Source organism: Lutra lutra, chromosome 6 (assembly GCF_902655055.1).
Source record: "Lutra lutra chromosome 6, mLutLut1.2, whole genome shotgun sequence".
In the NCBI taxonomy this organism is placed as follows: domain Eukaryota; kingdom Metazoa; phylum Chordata; class Mammalia; order Carnivora; family Mustelidae; genus Lutra; species Lutra lutra.
Window position 1 is genome coordinate 20,793,883 of NC_062283.1, and position 8,261 is coordinate 20,802,143.

Consider the following 8,261-nt stretch of genomic DNA (forward strand, 5'->3'; position numbering starts at 1 on the left):
GAATGAAGCACCTTGCTCCCCGAGGCAGCCCCACCAGAATATTCCTTTCTTTTTTAGCAACTCCATAGCAGAGACATGGCAACTCTCAGCAAAATACTTCTGGGTCCACTAATGCCAAAAATGAGATTTAGGGTGGGGGTGGGAATGGTAGTGGTGGCTCAGTGGCCCAGGACATCGGAAGGTGGCTGTGACTGCTAGGGTTTGACCAGCAGAAGTGGCCTCTGCCCACCCCCACGCCATCCCTTCTCACTGGTGAACACTGTTAGCACGACCCTGCAACCCCACCCACCCCCAGGCAGGGCTCGCTGACAATGGGGCACAAATCCTGGGCTGGGGGCCAGCCTATCTTCCTTGCTTTGTGAGTAGTGGAGAAGGAAAACAACATTCTACATTTTTGTGCTGTTTTCTGACCTCTAGAGTGCCCTGTATGAATTTTCCCCACTGGGGGATTCCAGCTAGAATCCCGAGCAGGATAAAACAGGTTGTCCACCCCTAAGGGACGGATGTTACTTGGTAGTGTTGGAATTCACTGACGAACCCTTCAGATATTCTCCTCGTTTGTAATTACAGTGAACACAAGCATTAGGCCAACACTATCACCCAGGGAACAGCTGTGCATTTAGGACATGTCACACATGGAAAGGTTTTCCTTTGTTTTTAAAGCAATTACATCTTTAGTCTCTGCATGCTTCTTCGTCTCCCCTACCATGGATTACTTTTTTCTGGGATGGATGGTTCAGGTCTTGGGACACTCAAGAACATCAGGAATGGGCCAGGGCTGGACCTCTTGGGGCAACATTCCTCACGACTCTCTTAAGAGCTTAGAGATTTGGAACTGGAGGCAACTGGTAAAGTTTTTAATATTTGGTAAACAGCCAGGGTCCTGAGCTCTGGGAACAGCCTTATTTAGCTCTTTAAAATTTGGGTTAGAGGCTCCCAAGAAGCTGGTGTGGGCAGAGAAATGAACAATTGCTTCTCGGTCACACATGACAGCCAATGGACAGCTCTGAAAGACTCAGCCCACAGTGGAGAGAGAGACCAAGGAACAGCCTTGGACCAGCTCTCAGAGAAGAACGTTTTCTTCCCCAACGGATCTGCATCTGCCTGGATGTCGGCCAACATCTGTGGAAACCACAGTGCTGGTATGCTCTGGGCGAGGCTTGTGGCCATAGCAACAGGACGGGAGAGACCCGGTCCTTGAGAATGAGAACAGTGGATAAAGATGAGATATGAATCAGGCAGGAGAGGCTAGGGAGGCGAGGTTAAGGTTGGACTTGCCTGAAGAACGGAGCCATTTTCTTGTTGTGTTTAAAGCCCCCGTGTAGGGTAGTGCTTAAGGTCCGTATGAGACTCCGATTGTAGCTCAGATGCAAACTCCTTCCCTCTAATGAGCAGGTGTAGCTCAAGCTGAGATCTGGGAGATTCAGAGACTCTAATCACCCCAGTGCCTTGTTCTCATCAAATGGAGTAGATTATGTGCTGGTGATATGCCGTTGACCTACTGTGGGCTCACCCTTGTTGAAACCTTTTTGTGAAAGATGCTGTCCAACGACGTGGAGTCCCATAAAAGAATGCACGTTCTTTCCCATTGGGCAATTCCTGAGTTGACTCTCATTCTCACACCAGTGTAAAGGAAGAGGAATAAAACCCACCCCAACCAGAGAGATGGACTGTTTCTGGGAAGCCGGTGATTTAAGCACTAGGCTCAGGTTCAAAGATGTGAGTTCAAATCCTGACAATGCTATGAGCCTTCATCTGACCTCTCTGTGCCTCTTGCTTCCTCGCACACGAGTGAAGGTGGGAGGGGAACCTACAGGACATCTCCAGTTCTGAATTTCTGTGTATCTGTAGACTGTAGAATAAAAGATTATGAGGCTCTTCTTGCAAGTGTCATGGTAGCCTCATGATTTGATGGAAGTTTTGTTAAGGTAGTGGCTGTAGAAACTCATTTATCTCTGTCAGTCTTATCTCTTTACCTCTAAGATAGCCCCAGCACTCCTTAAGGCCTAGATCCCCAGGCTCACTTTTCCTGTCAACCCATTCCCCAGCAGGTCAGCCATCAGAGTTCTAAACTATGGGGCCCCACGCCTTCTTTCGTCCCAGTGACCTTGACCCCAGCCCTGGCATTGTGGCATTTGAAATTGTTCATCTGAGACAGAAATTTCAAACCATCTCTGCATTGGAACCAGCTGAGAAGTTAAAAAAAAAAAAAAAATCGATCCTGGAGATTCTGACTCCATTGATCTTCATTGGTATTTTGTAATGTTTCATAAGTGAGGCTGATATGGAATCACTTTGAAAACTACTACTAAAAGGGAACAGACCTCCTGCTGTCAGATGTCAGTCATCTTTACCATTTGACCTTGGAGGTTTTTTTTTGTGTGTGTTCTGATATGGTTGCCCTGTGAGGCATGCCCTCTAGATGTGAGGTTGGCAACCTCTAAGATTATCCCCAATGGTCCCCACTTCCTTGTATTCACACTCTTGTGTAATCCCTTCCCCTGAAGCCTGGGGCAGACTAGGGACTTGCCTTCCAGCCAGCAGTATAAAGTGGCAAAAGCAATGAAATGTCACTTCCAAGATTTGGTTACGAAAGATGGTGAATAGCCTTGCTTGCCCTGTCTGTCTGTCTGTCTGTCTCTCTCTGCCCCCTGCTTTTCCCCTTACCAAGCTCTTGCTCTGAGGGGAGCAAGCTGATATGTTGTGATTAACCCTATGGAGAGAACCATGTGGCAGGAAGTTAATGGCTCTGGTCAACAGCCAGTGGGGACTGGAGACCTGCTGATGCTCTGATAGGAATGAGCTTGAAAGTAAAAATACCCCCCAGTGGAGCCTTGTGATGACTGCTGACACTTTACAGCAGTGTGAGAGAGACCTTATATGTCATAGTTACGGGGCTAAGCCATGTCTGGATACCTAGTGCACAGAAACCATAAGATAATAAATGCTAATGGCTTTAAACTAACACTGAGGGTCATTCGTTACACAGCCATTGTAGTTAATACACTCCCTGAAAGAAGAAGTGTGGATCCACAAACAGGGGAATGGCTGGGAGTGAAGGGCTCTAGGAGAAGGTTTCTGGCGGTGGGTGTTGAGCAGACAGATCCAGGTTGCCAAGGCGAGGAAGACAGGTGTCCAATAAGTAGAACCTTGCCAACTAGACCACTGCCCCTCAAATAGCCAGTGTGTATTTAAATCACCTGAGGCATCTTGTTAAATGCTGATTCTGATTCAGTAGGTCTGGGTGGGACCAGGGAATCATCTGTGCTCCCAGGTGACATTGATGCTACTGGTCTGGGGGCCACATTTTAGGGGACAGGGAGCTGCACTGTTCAGATTTGTTGGCTCTCTGTGGTTGCTTCCTTCTAAAATGGGCTTCTCTGTTCCAACCCTGACTTGGTGTTTCAGGAAGCCAAGGGAAGAGGCCTTTATCCCTTGGGGCAGACTTTAGAAGGAGGAGCAGTGCCCCCTTGAGGCCACACGGTGGTGAGGGAGAAACACCTACCACGTGAATCTCTGAATTAGGTTGAATCCCATGAAGTAGTCATTCATATAAGCAAAAATTGTCAACGATTAGCAGTTTCTTGAAGTTCCAGAAAGTTTGACTGCCTGTCCCTACTGGGAGATCCTCCTTTCAGGGATGGTCCTGGAGCTTTTAAGTATACAGATTCCTCAGCCGTCTTTCTCAAACGTCTTCCTCGTCCCCTGAACCCAGAGGGGCACCAACCCTGGGCGTGCAGCCCGAGGCAGCCCGAGAAAAGTCTTTGAAGTATTTCTTTTTTTAATCTTACTATTCCATGCACATTAATGGAATGTGTTCATTGTAGTATAAAAATCATTTCCTCCCCCAAATAAACGTGTGAAACTGCTGTATCAGGAAGTTGTACTCAGTCTAATGGGTGAGCTGGGAATATGCCTCTCCCAGGTGAGCAGCTCTGCCTAGACCCAAAGACCCCTTGTCCACTTCTGAAATTCCCATCTCCCCCTCAAACCACTCCCATCTCCTCACCCTCTCTGACCGCCTGAACTTGAGCCCGTTCCCTCCTCTTTTCTCAGGGTATACCAGTTCCCTCTGGCCATCATTCTGGTCTCTGCCAAGTATGGGTTGAAGGTCAAGCATTTCAATTGTGTTCAATAAATCCCCACGCCCTGGACCTCCCACCACACCTACCTGGATAAACCCCACCCCTCTGGATAAACCCCATCCCTCTGGATAAACCTGAACCTTCTGGATGAACCCCATCCTCCTGGATAGACTCACTCACCGGGCAAAACCCCACTCTCAGTTTTATCCCCATGGACTTGGGGGCAGCTGTGTTTTGCTGTGAAAAGGATGCTAAATTGATAACGCCATGTTATCCAGCCTCTCACGCGCTCTCCACGCTGTTCAACAGAGCTTTTATCCATTGTTTCTCCGAACTTCCCTGGTGTTAAGTGTGTAGGCAGGCTGTCCTAACAATGTAGATTTTTGGTCCCATCCCAGGTCCACTGAATCAGCCTCCAGGGGAGGAGCTGGGGAATCTGCCTTTTGACACTCCCTTCCTGAGATTCTTCTCCCAAGGCAAGCTTGAGAACCACTGCTGTTATTCACCCAGGATGCCCTATTCTTGGCCCCTCTGTGGCCACAGGGGAATTATCCAGCCTCCTTGCTCAGCCCTGGCTCCCATCACCACCCCAGCCAAATCCGATGTTGCCTCCTTTCCCACTTAGAAGATTAAGGCCATCTGCTCTGTGCTTCCTGAGTCGCCCTCCCTCCACCTTCCAACAGTCTCCACATTTCCTATCCTTTCCCTTTCTCTCTGGTCTCTTAGGGAAGAGACGCCATCCTGTGGCTACTTCTCTCTCTGGGTCTGGGCACCTCCTTGTCCATGTCCTCTGGCACATGGCCCATCATCATCCCCCTTCCTGTACATTTAGTATGGCCCTCGCCAAAGAGAATTTTTTTGGTTTTGTTTTGTTTTTTTTTGAGTGGGACTTCTTGTCTTCCCCTTAAGACACAAACTATCTCACAGTAACTTCACTTATTCTCAAGCTCATCTCCCAGTTTCCCTCCATGGCTGTTGCCTCACGGCCCATGTGAAATGCCCCGGCTGGTCATTCTTCCCCTTCTCCCCCTTTCTGGCCTCACCAAGTGCCCTGCACTGTGTGCTTAAAGCCAGAGTGGGGGTGGTGCGGCTGTATCTTGTAAGGTGAGATTATGGTGAGAAAATGGAGGAGCCCTGGCTCACCCTTAGACTGAACGGCCACACGGATTTTGCTCTCCCTGATACAGCTGCTCTGATCCAAGTCCACATCTTGGGCGTTTCCGGGCAGATGCATAGGGCCTCTGTGTAGCGCTGGCTGTAGGGCTACTGTGCATTGATCTGGCAGATGGAAAGTTGCTGAGGCCCACAGGTGGGTTTCTTTGCACAGACTGGGGTCCAGAGAGAAGACCTTCAGGAGCTGGGGGGAATCTGGGCCACATGGCACCTCCAGATGGGCTCCAGGTGTGTGGGACTGATTATTTTTACTCCCACCTGCACCTGCCAGCCTGATAGGCAATTTTTTTTTTTTTGGACTTCAAAAAAAATTATTTACAGGCGAAATTCACATAACATAAACTTAACCATTTTAGAGTGAACCATTCTGTAGTATTTAACACGTTCATGGTGTTGTGCACACACTACTCTATCTAGTTCTGAAACATTTTCATCGCTCCAGAAGGAAGCCCATTAATCTGTTTTTTCCTCAACTCCACCTCCCCGAAGCCATGGCAACTACAGATTTATCCATTCCGGATGTTTTATGTACGTGAAATCATACAATGTGTGACCTTTGCGACTGGCTTCTTCCCCTTAGTGGAATGTTTTCAAGGTTCATCCGTGCTATAGCATGTATGAGCCCATGCTTCATCCCCCCCCCCCTTTTTTTTTTTTTTTTGGTCCTCCCAAATGTTTTCACTGAAATGAAATAAACATAAAAATTTACCATCTAAATTACGTTTAAGTGTCCAGTTCAAGGGTATTAAATACATTTGTAATGGCAACCATCCCCATTACCCATCTCCATAAGTCTTACCATTTTGTACAACTGAAATTCTGTTAAAGGCTAACTCCCCAATCCTTTATCCCCAGCTTCTGGCAACCACCCTCTACTTTCTCCATGATTTTGACTATTCTAGGTAACCTCATACAAGTGGGATGCTAGGCAATTCTTAAAGTAAAAATGGGCTCTCGGTGCCCATTTTTGAGCAGTCTTGTGTGTTTCATACAGCCCTGTAGCTCACTATTCCTCAGGTTTTACCTGATGATGAGAATCTGGGGGTTTATATGACCAAGGACAAGACACAGGCTGGAAATCCCATGGTCGTGAAGATGCCCAACTGATTCTGACCAGAAGCTAAAGGGAAAAACCCAGAAGAACCCAGTGTCTTCATCTTTCCCCCTTTGTATCTTCTACTGAAAGAACTCTGTTTCTAGGTGGTATTTCCTCTGTGATCTATGTTGTGTAGCTGGGGAGCATTCTTTCATAGGCTATAATTGTTGCACCCAGATTCTGAAAGTAGAACAAGCATGGAAGATCCCGTTTAGTGTCCAGGTGGCATTTCTTTCTGTTCAGGTCCCAAAACCATCCCTTTGTACGCATGTGGGTGTGTGTTTTAAATCTTGGCTAATTGTATATCTCCCATGCATCGTCATTATTATTCATAATGTCATGGCTCTAGTGGATGTGTTTGGATTGAAGCAATATAGATCTTGTTGCTCTGAAGTTCCCTAACACCATATGTTCATGGTGGTTTCATCATCACTCACTAGGATACCCCTTCTAGTGGCTACGTTGACTCTCTAAAAGTTGTTACTGTGCTTTGTTGGTAATTCTACAGCAGGCAGAAAAATGTGGATGATAATTCATCCTCTGGTCATGAAATGTATCATCCTGGATTTTATAGTATAGGTACAAATCTTCAGTTGAAAACGAATAAATCATGGGGATATTATGTACAGCCTGGTGACTATAGCTAAAAATACAGTATTGCATATTTGAAAGTAGCTAGGAGAATGGATCTTAGAAATTCTCATCAGAAGAAAAACAGTCTTTATAACTCTGTATGGTGAAGAAATATATTTATTACTGGAAAAAAGGTGAATTTTAGAGTATACAGGTAGGAGAACATATCTTCCAACCATGTCTTCTCTGAACTCTTTATATTATAATCCTACATTCTTGGAATGTGTTGTCTTTCTATGTTGACTCCATCCCTGCCTTCCACATACTTCTAACAATGGGAAGGACAGACCAGGGGCCCTGGGTGCCACAACCAGAGTGTCCTGTTCAGCGAGGAATGTCCAGCCCTCCAGTCTGAGCCCCTGGAGAGTATGATATCATCACATTGATTCGAATCAAGAAAGGCCTGGATTGGAACGACCCACTGGTAAGGCAGAATGTCAGCTAGAAAGTCCTCAGAGGCCTTTCTAGAGCCCCCAGGAGACTGCTTGACATGGGGAAGGGGAAGCTATTGTGTGAGCCACCAAGGTTGCTCAAGCCAAGGGTTTGTGATACATGGTTGTTTGCTGAGAGCACTGAACTTCTCTCATATCTGAAATGAGTAAGCCTCATCCAAAGTCAGCATCTGAGCATTACCCTGATGGCTCAATCTCATGCAATCCAGAAGAAATAACATGGAGGCCAGCTGGAGCCTACTCTGGCCATTCCCCTGCTGGAACTGTGGATGAGTTAAGGCCCCCAGAACAACCTCAAAGGCACTCATCTAAGAGGTCTTCAGAGCGTTTGCTTGAACCTGTGCACAGGCTGGGATTGGAGAACATTTCTAAAGGGGAGATGGAGACTGGCATGCACCCAGGTGTCAGTCAGGCCAGAACCCCACCTGAGTGGCATCATCACCCTGGGGCTTTCTGCTTGGCGTGGAGCCTGCTTCCTGCTCTCTCTCTCTGTCTGCCTCTCTGCCTACTTGTGATCTCTGTCTGTCAAATAAATAAATAAAATCTTAAAAAAAAAAGAATTGAGAGATGGGAAGATTATCCTGGATTGGTGGGTTGGGTCCACTGTGATCACAGATCCCATGTTATAAGAGGAAGACAGGAGGGCAGAGTCAGAGAAGGAGTCATGATGACAAAGCAGGGGTCTGAGTGACATGAGGAAGGGGCCAGGAGACAAGGACTATGGGTGGCCTCTCAAAGCTACAGAACACAGAGAGTATAGATTCTGTCCTAGAGCATACAGAATGAATGCAGCCCCGAGGGGCCATTTCAGACTTCTGACCT